This window comes from Lepus europaeus, chromosome 8, assembly GCF_033115175.1.
Source record: "Lepus europaeus isolate LE1 chromosome 8, mLepTim1.pri, whole genome shotgun sequence".
Classification (NCBI taxonomy): domain Eukaryota; kingdom Metazoa; phylum Chordata; class Mammalia; order Lagomorpha; family Leporidae; genus Lepus; species Lepus europaeus.
The window spans coordinates 120,364,050-120,378,845 of record NC_084834.1 but is presented as its reverse complement, the minus strand read 5'-3'; positions in this window follow the sequence as shown (position 1 = coordinate 120,378,845).

Below are 14,796 nucleotides of genomic sequence, written 5' to 3'. Positions count from 1 at the left end.
TCCCAGTTGGGGCACCGGATTCTGTCCCGGTTGCCCCTCTTCCAGGCCAGCTCTCTGCTGTGGCCCAGGAGTGCAGTGGGGGATGGCCCAAGTGCTTGGGCCCTGCACCCCCTGGGAGACCAGGAGAAGCACCTGGCTCCTGCCATTGGATCGGCGTGGTGCGCTGGCCGCAGAGCGCCAGCCGCGGCAGCCATTGGAGGGTGAACCAACGGCAAAAAAGGAAGACCTTTCTCTCTGTCCACTCTGCCTGTCACAAAAAAAAAATAAATAAATAAATAAAAAGATAACCCTGTTTCAGTTTAGGTACTACTTTTACCTAGGAGCTGTTCACAGTATTCTTACTTTAAGTTTATTACCTTTCTCTAATTATGAAAGTAGTTGAAATATGAGAGTTCATTGAAAAAAAAAAAAAAAAGAACAGAATGTCAGAAGTTTTCAAGAAGAAATGAAAATCACCCTTTCTCTCTCCCCCAAGTGACCGTTGTTGACGTTTTCTTGCCTGTCATTCATTTTTATATATATGTTAAAATTTACACCAATATGCGTATCTTACACAGATTATTTCTTAAACCTTTTTAATTTTTAACATAATGTGGGTGTTCATCCGGATCAAGAAACAAAGATCTGTATTGTGTTATTTCAGGACTGGGTAGTTCATTGCATGGTTGTGCCATGATCTGATTAACTGCTTCTGTTCACAGTGGCCTTTAAGGGGATTCAGTTTCTTCCTTGATTTTTTTTTTTGGGGGGGAGGGGGAAGAAATATTTCCAGAGTGCCCTTCTGAAAGTTGATACCATTTTGTACTGTCAACATTGTGGAGAAAAAAATACCCATTTCTATATACTCTTTTTTATTTTAAAAGATTTATTTATTTATTTGAAAGGCAGAGTTACAGAGAGGCAAAAAGAGAGAGAGAGGTCTTCCATCTGCTGGTTCACTCTCCAGATGGCTGCAACGGCCAGAGCTGCACCAATCTGAAGCCAGGAGCCAGGAGCCTCTTCCAGGTCTCCCACATGGGTGCAGGCGCCCAAGGACGTGGGCCACTTTTTACTGCTTTCCCAGGCCATGGCAGAGAGCTGGATCGGAAGTGGAGCGGCCAGGACTCGAACCAGCACCCACATGGGATGCCAGCACTGCAGGAGGCAGCTTTACCCACGACGCCACAGCGCCAGCCCCTCTGTGTATCACTGACAAATCTGGGAATTATCCAATCTTTTCCTCTTTTTTCTCTTTTACTGTTAGATGAGGTGTTTTACACTTTGTGAAATTTAAAACTTTGGGCCAGTGCTGTGGTGTAGAAGGTTAAGTCTCCACCTGCAGTGCCAGCATCCCAGATGGGTGCCGGTTTGAGTCTCGGCTGCTCCACAGTCGATCCCACTCCCTGCTAATGCACCTGGGGAACCAGTAGAAGATGGCCCAAGTACTTGGGTCCTGCACCAACATGGGAGACCTGGAGGAAGCTCCTGGCTCCTGGCTTAGGCCTGGCTCAGCCCTGGCTGTTGTGGCCATTTGAGGAGTGAACCAGCGGATAGAAGATCAATCTTTCTCTTCTCTCTCCTTTTCTCTCTCTGTTCTGCCTTTCAAATAAATAAATAAAATCTTTTTAAAAATTTAAAATTTTTATGCAGCTTTTTCTACCTCTCTTTTATATTCTTGGCTTTGTTTTCATACTTATAAAGTCTATTTCCGGGATAGGCCTTTGGCCTGGCAGTTAGGATGCCTGCATCCCATATCCAAGTCGCTGGGTTCCATTCCTGCCTCTCTTGTTAATTAGTTCTGGCTTCCTGCTAATGGGGACCCTGGGATGAAGCAAGTGATGCTCAAGTAACTGGGTTCTTGCCACGCGTGTGGGAGACCTAGATTGAGTTCCTGGGTGCTGGCTCTGGCCCTTGGTATTGTGGGAATTTGAAGAGTGAACCAGAAGATGGAGACTTTGTCCTGACTCTCAAACTTAAAATAAAACAAAACCCTGTTTCTTTAAATATGGCAATTTTTTCTTTTAGTATTACAATGAGTTTTAAATATATTGACTGTTAATCTTCATGGGATAGATTTAAGTGGCTGGCCTCCCATATGGGCCCTGGTTCAAGTCTCTGCCGCTCCACTTCCCATCCAGCTGCCTGCTGATTGGCTGGGAAGAGCAGCGACAGATGGCCCAAGTGCTACCCACGTGGGAGACCTGGAAGAAGCTCCTGGCTTCAGCCCTGACTAGCCCTGGCTGTTACAGCTATCTGGGGAATAAACCAGCAGGTGGAAGATTCTCTCTCTCTTTCTGCCTCTCTCAATCTCTCCCTCTCTTTCTGTAACTCTTTCAAATAAGTTAATCTTTTAAAAAATTTTGGTTGAGGAATGCACACTTCGTGCATTTCATATGTACAAATTTAGGGAAATAGTGATTCTTCCCGCCCTACCTCCCTCCTGCCCATACTCCCACCCTCCCTCCTCCCTCTCCTATTCTCATTCTTATTTTTACAAAGATCCATCTTAATTTTTCTCAGATGTTTACTTGGTTGTCACAACAGTGACGATGAAATAATATAATTCGTCCTGTACTGACTTAAAAGTCCAAATATATCCTACACTGAGTCCCAGTAATTTTCAGGTTTATTTATGTATTTTCTTTCATGCCCACATGATCATTTTAGATATTCTTTTCTGGTACCAAACTACTAAAATTTCACTGTTATATTTCATTTTACCATCTGGTAAGGCAAGCCCATTTTCAGTGATTTTTCTTTCATAATTTTTAATGAAAATTGATGCATAGTAATTGCACATAGCTGTGGGGTACACTGTGGTATTTCAGTACCTGCATATAATGTGTAATGATCAGATCAGGGTAATTGGCCTATCCATCACCCCAAACATTTATCATTTCTTTCATAGTTTTTTCACATATTGTCAATCATTTATTTTACCAGAAAGATGTTAGAGTTACGTGATCCAATTCCAGACATAAAAATTTCATTGGCTGCCGGCGCCTTGGCTCAATAGGCTAATCCTCCGCCTGCGGCGCCAGTACCCTGGGTTCTAGTCCTGGTTGGGGCTCCGGATTCTGTCCTGGTTGCCCCTCTTCCAGTCTAGCTCTCTGCTGTGGCCTGGGAGTGTAGTGGAGGATGGCCCAAGTGCTTGGGCCCTGCACCCGCATGGGAGACTAGGAAGAAGCACGTGGCTCCTGGCTTCAGATCAGCATAATTCCAGCCGTAGCAGCCATTGAGGGGTGAACCAACGGAAGGAAGACCTTTCTCTCTGTCTCTCTCTCTCATTGTCCACTCTGCCTGTCCAAAAAAAAAAAAAAATTTCATTGGCTTGACTGGACCTGAGTTAAATTAGAGATTAACTTGGAAAGTTTACTTCCTAGGAGTTCTATGTGTCTAAGTTTATTCTTGGGAATCTTGTATTGATGTTGTTTGCAGGAATGGCTCCCTTTTTTCCCATTTTCTAACTAATGTGGGAAAGTTGTTACTTTGCAGCTGGAAAACTTCCTAAAATTTCTGCTTAGCCCTAGCAGTGTCAGGGTAGACAGTCACAAACTTGAAATGAGGATCATTTTTATTTTTCCCACAGTACTGTCACTGTGTGTGTATGGTGTGTGTGTTTTTATCTTACTGGATTTCAGCCTAAGTGTAGAACCATCAATGGCAGCTGTCACAGGCCTCTGTTGATTCATGTTTAAGGGCAGTATTTTCTGTTCTCCTAATAAGTGCTTTAAGTAACATTAAATATGACTTAAATGTACTAGCGCTTATCATGATGAATTTTGAGGTCTATCATATGTTCTTTTTCATCTATCAAGATGATTCTATGTCTTCTTTCTTCTTAGGTTTCCTAATGTGTCTTCCTTGCAGTCTTAGAGAATCCATCTTGAATATGAAATGTTGTTCTTTTATATACTTACTCATATTTTATTTCACATTTCACATTTCTATTCATAGATGACCTTGGCCTACAGTTTTATTGTGGGTGCTGCTATAATTCATTCATCCTTTTAATAAACTCTTATTGAATTCCTGTTATGTGTCTGGAGTGTGGATAGATACTAGGGATTAAGTGGTAAACAAGATGGCGGAATCTCTGCCCTATTAGGGCTTGTAGTCCATAGACAGCCAGAGTTGAGAAAGCAGGAGATTTAAGCATGGTGTTACAAAAGCTACAGGAAGGGAAGTACAAAGAAAGTCTTCCATCCAATGCGTCACTCTCCAATGGTCGCAATGGCTAGAGCTGGGCCAGGCTGAAGCCAGGAGTCAGGGCTTCTTCCAGATCTCCCACACGGGTGCAGGGGCCTAAGGACTTAGGCCATCTTCTACTGCTTTCCCAGGCCACAGCAGAGAGCTGGATCAGAAGAGGAGCAGCTGGGATTAGAACCAGCACCCATATGGGATGCCGACGCTTCAGGCCAGGGCTTTAACCTGCTGCGCCACAGCGCTGGCCCCAAGATTTATTTTTAGCTTGAATGAGAGTTCTGCTCTTCTAGTATGGGAATTTAATTCATTTACATATATTTTGACAATGATATATTTGTTCTTTTAACTTTCTGCCTGTGGATTTCTGTCACTGTTGATATGGATTCGGTATAAATGGGATCATATAATATATGACCTCTTGTGACTGACTTCTTTCACTTAGCATAGTGTTTTTAAGCTTCATGTATGTTGTAAGATAAATGTTCATATGTAAGTTTTTTAATAGACATGTTTTCCCTTCTTTTAAGGATATGCATAAGAGTGAAATTTCTGGTCCATATCCTAATTCTGTGTTTAATTCTTGAAAAGCTGATAGAATGTTTTCCAAAGCTGTTGCCCCATTTTACAGTCCTCCCAGCAGTGTATGAGGGTTACAGTTTCTCCACAACTTCACCAAATCTTCTTACTGCCTGTCTTTTTTTGACTGTGCCTCCCCAATTTTATATGTGAAAGCCCTAGTTGACAGTGTGACTGTATTTGGAGATAAGTTGGGACTTGTATGTAAATAACTAAAGTTAAGTGAGGTCACAAGGATAAGACCCTAACCCAATATGGTTGGCATCCTTATGAGAAGGAAGAGATACCCTGGATGTATAAACATATGGGAAAAGGCCATTGGCAGACACAGTAAGACAACATTAGGGGCTGCAGGAAAACCAAGCCTGCCAACACCTTGATCTTGGACATCCAGCCTCCACAACTGTGAGAAAACAAATTTCTATTGTTTCAGCCTCCCAGTCAGTGGCATTTTTGTTACACAGCCCTAGCTGCTACTGCACCATTGTAGTGGGTGTGGAATGATGGTTTACTGTGCTTTTGGGCTGCATTTCCCTGGTGGCTGATGTTTGCATAAGTTTCTGTTTGTTAGCACTCCTATCTTTTATGTTTTCCTTGTTATGATTTCATGTGCTTCTTTTCATTTTCTTTCCTATCTTTTGTTGAATCAATCAGGCTCTTAAGTTCAATATCCTTTTCCATTTGCAATAATTTTTTTGAAGAGTAACTTATTTGAAAGGCAGTGTATCAGGAAGAAAGAGGGTTGGGGTGGGGGAGAATCTTCCATCCACTGGATTCGCTCCCCAAATGGCTGCAGTAGCCAGAAGTGGCCCAGGCTGAAGCCAGGAGCCAGACACATTATCATGGTCTCTCCCGTGAGTGACATAGGCCTACGTACTGTGGCCATCTTCTACTGCCTTTCCAGGAGCATTAGCAAGGAGCTGGATGGGAAACAGAGCAGCCGGCACTTGAAATGGCATTGATGTGGGACACAGGAGTTGCCACAAGCGGCAGCTTAATCCACTGGCCCCCTATTCTTAGGTTTTAATAAATGTATTTAAAGATGTTTTCTGCTGTGAGGACGGAAGAGTGAGATCCTTAGCCACCTTCCCCTTTCCTTCTCCACTGTCACTACTACCTGCTCTCCTCCTGGTCCTCCTGTGGATGCTGCCCATTGATCAGAACTTTATCTTCCAGACATCACAACCCTGAACCTGATGAGGGTCATACAGAAGGTGAACCCTATTGCTATACACAGCCCTGATCTTTCCAAAAGGAAGATACAAGTCTCAGACTTCTTATATCCTACTGTTGGAGGTTCCTCCTTGGGCGCTGCCTTATTTAGTTCCTTTAAATGGTCTACAGTTGCTTATTTGCAAACAAAACTCCTGAAAAGTGGAAGATATACGGAATAGTGTTTGAGCAAAATGCAATGTAGACTTTTTAAAGGAGAAAGGCACAAGTCCAAAGCCAATAAATCCAAAGCCATGACTTCCATTCCAAGGACAGTGTAGTGAAATTGGCCCACTGGAACTCTGTCAGGCATAAAAACCTGGTTTTCAGAGCTACTTTGCATTTTTGTGGCTACACATAATCTCTTCACGTGGTCCGTGCACAGGTAGCTAACTTGAACTTGTTTTCCTCGAGATTGCGATCATGCATTTGCTTGCATTCTTGCTGTTAAAGTCACGTAAATCTCTTGACTGTGGCTTCAGAATAAGTATGTCCCTAGCTTCTGCCTTGTGACAGAAAACCCCGTTTGATGGAAGACTGAAAACTGAGCACATGGCAGCAGTCACTTTGTGGTTCTGTTGGAAAGGACAGGTTGTTCAGGTAGTCAGTACTCCCCAAGCCTCAGCTCAAAAGTGTGGGGCCAAATGCTGTGGAGCATATAGGGAAAGAAGAAGCCCACATTCCAATAATAGCATTGAAAATTAGATATTCAGTAATAGACATTGAAAATTAGATATTCAGTAATAGATATTGAAAATTAGATATTCAGTAATAGACATTGAAAATTAGATATTCAGTAATAGATATTGAAGGCGGAGCTCAGTGATTAAATTTGTAAGCTCTGCAGTAAAGACTCGTAAGTTCTCTCCCAATTTGTTAGTGTCGTGATTTGGGATGTCACTAAGCTTCAGTCTGCACAGATGAGAGGAAATGTTGAGGCTGGTGATATGGCTTAGTGGGTGAAGCCACTGCCTGCAGTACTGGTATCCCATATGGGCGCCGGTTCGAGTCCTGCCTGCTCCACGTCCAATCCAGCTCTCTGCTATGGCCTGGGTTAGCAGTGGAAGATGGCCCAAATCGTTGGGACCCTGGACCCATGGAGGAGACCTGGAAGAAGCTCCTGGCTCCTGGCTTTGGATTGGCCCAGCTCCTGCTATTGTAACCATTTGGAGAATGAACCTGCAGATGGAAAAATCTCTCTCTCTCTCTCTGCCTCTCTGTAACTCTATCTTCCAAATAAATAAATAAATATATCTTTAAAAAAAAAAAGAGTAAATGTTGGCCTGCCCATCCTGTTGCAGACATCTGGGGAGTGAACCTGTGGATGGAAGATCTTTCTGTGTCTCACTCTCTTTCTCTGTCCCTCTTTCTTTCAAGTAAATAAATAAATAAAGACACCCTTAAAAAAATTGGTACTTGCCTCCTGGGCTTGAGAAGTTTAAATAGGAAAACACACGTGTACATAGTCTGTGCAATAGCTGATCCATAAAGAGCATCCAGGAAAGGCAAGCAGTTGTCTCGAATGACTTGTGAATCATGGGATAGTACGTATATCCCAAAGTACACAAATCTGGTATGGACACATTAGGAAGTGACGAGACGAGCACTCATGGGACCACCACTCTGCATAAGGAGTGAGGATTGCCAGCCTCCCAAACCGCCCCTGCTCCCTCTCTCTTCCCCATCGTAGCTGCTTCCTTCACTGGCTTGTTTGTTATTTTCCTTTACGTTTTACTCCCTGGACAGCGTAGTTCAGTTCTGTGTATTTTTGAATTTTATGAAATGGCAGTGTGTACTCAGTACCTGTGGGTGAACACTGCTGGATTCCATTCATTGTCATTGTTGAATGGTTTTCTGCTTTATAAACGTATAAGCCATTTATCGATCTGTTTTAGTATTGATGGGTGTTTATGTAGTTTCTGATCCCTGGTTCCTGCTGATGGAGCTGCCATCAACACCCTGGTGCTCACATCCAGGAGACTCCCCGGGCCTTCGGCTGCTTAGTCGTGGGGGATGATCCCAAATAGGTGTCTAAAATGGTTCTTCCAGTTTTCACTCTCAACAGCCATGCAGGAGGGTTCCACGCCTTCTGTCCTCACGAATGCGTGGTGTTGGTCAGACTTCCAGGAGTCCATCTGATCACAGCTGTATTGTTGTCACCCCTGTGGTTTACAGATCGTGACAAACACGTAAGATGATAACAATAGGGAAAACTGGGTAAGGGCTTTTTTTTTTTTTTTTTTTTTTTGGTAAATTTAAAAGTATTCTGAAATATTTTTTTAAACGGTAAAAAAAAATCAAACTTACAGAAGACTAGCAAGTACAGTACAAATAACCTTTTTTCCTTTAACTGTTTGCGAATAGTTGCCAACATGTATCCCAGAATGCTTTGTGCTTTCCACAGATGAGGATGTGTCCTGTGTGTTCCTGGTGCAGCCGTGTGTGTCATGGCACCGCCGCCAGCTCACCACAGATCTCAGACACCTGTGCTTGTCTAGTTTTCTGGATCCTGTCCTCCTGGGCCAACGAATGCCATTCATGGTGCAGGTCATGTGGAGCGGCTGCCTCTCCCTGTCTCCCTGGTCTCCCTGGTCTCCAGTCTGCAGCCACTCCCCAGTCTTGCCCAGCTTTCAGAAGCTGCGCCTGTTTGCAGACTGACCGGCCAGTCACTGTGGGAAACACTTCTCCGTTGGTGATGGCCTGTTGTTTGCTCCTGGTGGAAGTTAGGGTCTTCCCAGCAGTCTCCCCGAGGATGCGCTGTGCTTCGGCTGCCCAGCAGCTGCTGGTGATGTTGATGGTGCCGTTGCTGGTGATGGTAGCTCAGGGTTCTTGGCTAAGGGGGTGACTACTGAACTTCTCCCCTGCACAGTGACTTTTCTTGTCGTAAGTAGGTATTTTTAGGCAGCAAGAACCACTTAAAGCTGGTGTCTTTCTGATGTGTCACCCTTTCCCCTTGGGACCTCCTTAGCTTCAGGCACCGACTCCCTGTGCTTAGTCATGGGCCCGCAAGAATGCCATCCTCCCATGGGTACCCACTCCCCAGTTTATGGCTAGCTCACACCTCTCCACTCATTCCATCCCTGTCTTGCGGGTGCTTACCTGATGGTTCCAGTTGGATATCTTACACGCATCTGAAATAGAGTTTATTCAAAATAGAATCCCTGGTTTCGTCTGTTAAATGGGTCCCTCCCCTGAGTCTCCATCTTGGAAAATTGCGTCACCACCCTCCTTGAGGCCAGCACCCTGTAGCCCTGATTGCTGCTGGCCACCACACCCAGCTTGAGGCTGCCAGCAGGTGTGTACGGCTTCCTGAACTCACCTCCCGCCTTTCTGCTTCTCTCTGGCCATGCCAGCCATGTCCTTGCTGATGAGGCTGCCGTGGCCCCTTCGCTGGTCTCTCCGCCTCCTCTCTCGCTCATCTCCAGGCCTTTCCCCCCCAGAGCCAATCGGAGCACGTAGCTTCCTTGCTCAAAACTCTGTGATGCCTTCTCATTTGTCTCAGAGTAAATCGCACACCTGCACAGCGCTGCTCTGTAAGCCGTCTCGTGTTCTTTCCCTCGGTGGACTGGAGAGCACGGGGGAAACTCTGCTCCCTTTCAGTTCCTTAGTTGTTCTAAGCCCTTCCCTGCTCCAACACACCCCCCCCCAAACCCACTTTTCTCGTCCATGACTCTTCCTTCAGGCCTTGGCTCGGTGCTTCTGCTCCAGTGGGTCTCTCCTGATGGTCACAGGGCCGCCCTCACCCTGACACTCGCTATTCCCGGCACAGCCTTCGGTTTCTCTTCCTTCCGGTACTCAACCCCACTGGATGGCATTTGGTTATTTGCTTACCTGATTTTCCCCACTGGGCACCAAACTCATGAGACCAGTGCCTTGGCCGGCCCGTGCCAGAGTGCTGCCAGCGAGTGCGAGGGCACTACAGTGGTTCAGAACTGAGTGGCACAGGGATGGAGTGGGGCCATTGCCCCAAAAAGGAAACGCACGCTTCTCAGGGTGTGGATCAGCTGATTAAATGTGGCTGCTGGCGCCCGAGTGAGATGAATGGAGGTTCACGCCTCGCCCACACTGTGTGTCTGTGGCAGGCGGGCTGTGGTTCTGTCCCTGCTCGCTGTGTCTGCGCATCCCAGGATCCAGGCTCCGTGAAGGAGCAGCCTGACTTTGGGACTTGCTGTGCGCTTGGCAGAGGGGAGAGCGCCGGCAGAAACCCGTGTTTCCTCTTGTAAAGACTGTCTACCAGATGTTGCACATGTCTTGTTTTCTCACCTGATGTTGACCAAGACAAGTCACAGAGCCAAGCCCACTGTCACTGGTTTGGGATACCAAATTCTCCCCAGGGCCCTGCAGACCACATGGAACCAGTGGTGATAACAGGTGTATTCTGGTATCCCCAAAGGACTAGGAAAAGTACTAAGTACTGGGAAGTAGTGGTACAGCTTACAACACTAGCAAGCATGTACTGAATGCTGTTTGCCAGTACTATTTTTTTTAAAGATTTATTTATTTATTTGAAAGTCACAGTTACACTGAGAGAGGTCTTCCATGTGATGGTTCACTCCCCTGTTGGAGCTGTGCCGATCCAAAGCTTCTTCCAGGTTTCCCACATGGGTGCAGGGGCCCAAGCACTTGGGCCATCTTCTACTGCTTTCCCAGGCCACAGCAGAGAGCTGGATCAGAAGTGGAGCAGCCGGGACTAGAACTGGCTCCCGTATGGGGTGCCAGTCCTTCAGGCCAGGGCTTTAATCCACTGTGCCACAGCGCCGGCCCCTGCCAGTGCTGTTTTAAGTACTTTATACTTGTTACCCATTGAACTCCACAACCGTAGTGTGCACAATTCGCGTCTTCTTTTCAGTAGTCTTGAATTTCTATTCTCACGTTTTCCTTGCCCAGACTTTTTATTTCTGTTGCTGTTTTCCTCTTGTTTGATTATTCATAGACTTGATGACAGCAGTCCCAAGAATGGGACGCCTCGTAAATAAGGACCCAGAGACATATGCATTCTTGCAGTCCTAAAACGGCTACTCACACTGAAGCCTCCACATTTAACCCCTGACACTTAGTACAAAGAACTTCTTCATAGATCCAGTGCTCATGCCAGATACTCAGTGTCTCCGTATTGTGTCTTGATTCCCACAGTCTGAATGTGTTCTTAAAAATGTTTAGATCATGCACGAGTCGTGTTTGAAAATGAGTGGCCTGTCGTGTTCTTTCAGTCTCCTGCACCTTAAAGACAACCTTGTGAGTAAATCATTTTCAGTAACTCCATCTAAGATCTAAGATCATCCAGTAAGTTCTTGCCGTCTTAGTTTAAGGATAAATCTTTTTAAAAAAATTTTATTTATTTATTTTTTTGACAGGCAGAGTGGACAGTGAGAGAGAGAGAGAGAGACAGAGAGAAAGGTCTTCCTTTGCCGTTGGTTCACCCTCCAATGGCCGCCACGGCTGGTGCACTGCGGCCAGTGCACCGCGCTGATCCGAAGGCAGGAGCCAGGTGCTTCTCCTGGTCTCCCATGCGGGTACAGGGCCCAAGGACTTGGGCCATCCTCCACTGCACTCCCAGGCCATAGCAGAGAGCTGGACTGGAAGAGGGCAACCGGGACAGAATCCGGCGCCCCGACCGGAACTAGAACCCGGTGTGCCGGCGCCGCTAGGCGGAGGATTAGCCTGTTGAGCCACGGCGCTGGCCTAAGGATAAATCTTTTTCTCTGCCTGTTCATCTCACAAATGGGCATTTGGGGGGGGGGGGGGGTTGTCATCATTTTAGTTCAATTGGCTGCTATTTTAAGAGTAGTTTGTAGAAAATGATAAATTTTGGTGAAAGGCCCACAAATCATCTACCTGATATTTGTTTTAGGGGGAAACGATACCTTCCCGTTATGGCTGGTGTCACCTGTGGGATGATATGTGGACATGGACAGAGGCACTTGTGTATCACAAGTGCCAGCAAACGACCACATCCATCATGCTGATGTCACTGAGCTGGCTCTGCTGTCAGCCAGCCCCGGGAGGATTCGGGCTGAGCTCGTACATTGATGATAGGTGGAGAACTACTTCAGGACAAATCTTTTTTTAAAAATGTTTTATTTATTTGAAAATAAAGAGGCAGAGGGAGAAGGAGAAAAGGGGAGAGATCTTTCGTCTGATGGCTCAATCCCTACAGGACTGCAATGACTGGGGCTGGGCCAGGCTGAAGCCAAGAGCTTGGAACTAGATCCAGGTCTCCCACAAGGGTGGCAGGAGTCCAGGGGCCATCTTCTGATGCGTTCCCAGGCACATTACAGGGAGCTGGGCTGGAAGTGGAGCAGCCAGGGCTCAGACGGGCGCTTGGATGTGGAACGCCGACATTGCAGGCGGTGGTTTAACCTGCGGGGCCACCACATTGGCCCCTTCAGGACAAATCTTAGGGTGCAACTCGTACTTCAGTGTTGACTGAACTCCAGGCAAATAGGAGCTGTGCTGTTGCTCCCCTGAGCCTCTGAGGCTCCTTTCTCTCCCTCTTTTTTTGCTTTTCCAGCTGGCAAAAATCTGACTCAGTGTACTCAGTGCAGAGTCGCTTCCCTGAGGTGTGTTTCCCAGCTCCCTGCTGTAATGTTCCCTGTGGTGTGTTTCCCAGCTCCCTGCTGTATAAGCAGTTGCAGGTGGGACACCATGTGGTGACGGTCACTCCTGTGCAGTGTTGGGACTGTGTCTCACCCCTCCAGGGGAAGGTCACTCTGCAAGCCTTCCTATGAAGTCATCATGAATAGGAAGAGAAAATTACTGTTGGCATCCATGGGCAGGGGTAGCCCAGCACTGGCTGCTGCTCCGTAGTTCCTCCTTATCAGAGATTCCACTTTGTGTGGTTTCAGTCACCCTTAATCAACCATGATTCAAAAATATTTTTATAAAGATTTATTTGTTTACTTGAGAGGAAGAGTTACAGAGAGAGGAAGAAAGAGAAAGGTCTTCCATCCGCTGGTTCACTCCACAAATGGCTACAACAGCCGGAGCTGGGCCCAAAGCCAGGAACCAAGAGCTTCTTCCAGGTCTCCCACGTAGGTGCAGGGGCCCAAGGACTTGGGCCATCTTCTACTGCTTTCCTAGGTGCATTAGCAGGGAACTAGATTGGAAGTGGAGCAGCCAGGACTCGAACTGGTGCCCATATGGGATTTAACCTACTATGCTACAGTGCTGGTCCTGATTCAAAAATGTTAAATAGAAAAATGCAGAAATAAATAATTGGTACATTTTTAATTGTGCATTATTCTGAATAGCATGATGAGATCTCACTGTCCCCTGACTGAGACATGAGTCCTCCCTTTGTCCAGTGTGTCCATGCTGTGTACACTGCCCCTTAGCCAGTCAGTAGTCATCTTGGTTATCAGATTACCTGTTGCAGTATCACAGTGGCTCTGTTCAAGTAACCCTTATTTACTTAATAATGGCCCCAAAGCGCAAGAGTAGCAATGCTGGTAATTTTATTATAGTTTACAGTTGTAATTGTTTTATTTATTATTTGTTGTTAATCTCTTTGTGAGCCAAATTTAGATATTAAGCTTTCTCCTAGGTGCGTATGGATATGAGAAAGCATACACTGTGCAGAGCTCGGTACTGTCCACAGGTACAGGCACCCACTGGGAGTCTTGAAACACACCTCATACATTTTGACCCGTTTCTTGGAAGAAGGACTCTTCAGTAAAACTACACAAAATTTTTTCTGCACATAGTTGTGCTGTCCAAATGCCTGGGTCATCAGCGCTAAAATACCAGTAGCCTCTCCCAACCACTTACCACCTGCCAGGCGTGGTGCTACAGGCTTCTAGGGTGCTATCTTTGGCTTTAAAATCATTAAAAGGGGGCTGGTCTTGTGACATAGCAGACAAAGCCCCAGCCTGCGACACCAGCATCCAGTTTGAGTCCTGGCTGCTCCACTTCCAGTCCAACTCCCTGCAAAGGTGCCTGGGAAAACAGCAGACCTGGATGGAGTTCTAGGCTCCTGGCTTTGGCCTGGCCTGGCCTGGCCCTGCTGTTGGGGCTGTTTGGGGAGTGAACCAGTGGATGGAAGCAGTCTTTCTCTATGTTTCTTCCTCTCTCTGTTTCAAACAAATAAAAACTTTTTTAAAAAAATGATCACTAAAAGATTAAAAATAAGTTTGGCATTGGGATTTTTCTTTTGTGAACATCAGTGCGTGTTTAGTAAAGCAGTCATGCAAGAAAAATTCTGAGTCACTCCCATGTTTGATACTTTAACGCCCTATCTTTTGAGGTGGAAAAGACTTCTCACTATTTGATTATCTGCTTTTTGAAGCAAGCTACATAGGGATAACAGACCCTTCCCCTCTCCTGAAGACAGATGCGACAGGGCATATCCCTAAGGGCTCCACATAAGAAAACCGCGCAGCTTTGACTGTTGCTTTGGGCCCTCTCTGCTCTGTGCCCTCTCATGAGCTACTTAAACCTTGAGAAACCCCAATTTCTTTTCTTGTTAGCTCTACTTTTAGAGAATTTTACATATTTGAGAGGTAGAGACAGAAAGAGAAAGAGAGAGCCAGAGAGAATGCGTTCTGCTGTTCTCCGATTCATTTCCCAAATGCCAGCCACAGCCCCTGGCTGGGTCCAAAACCGGGAGCCTGCAGCTCACTTCAGGTCTCCCATGTGAGTGGCAGGAATCCGGTCACGTGGACCATCAGCACTGCGTCCCAGGGTCTGCATTAGCAGGAACCCAGAGTCAGCAACACAGGCGCTCTGATGTGGGATGTTGGAATCTTAACTACTAGGCCCAATGCCTGCCCCAGACTTCAGTTTCTGAATGAGAAAAATGAGGACAAGCATGCCTACCTTTCGCAG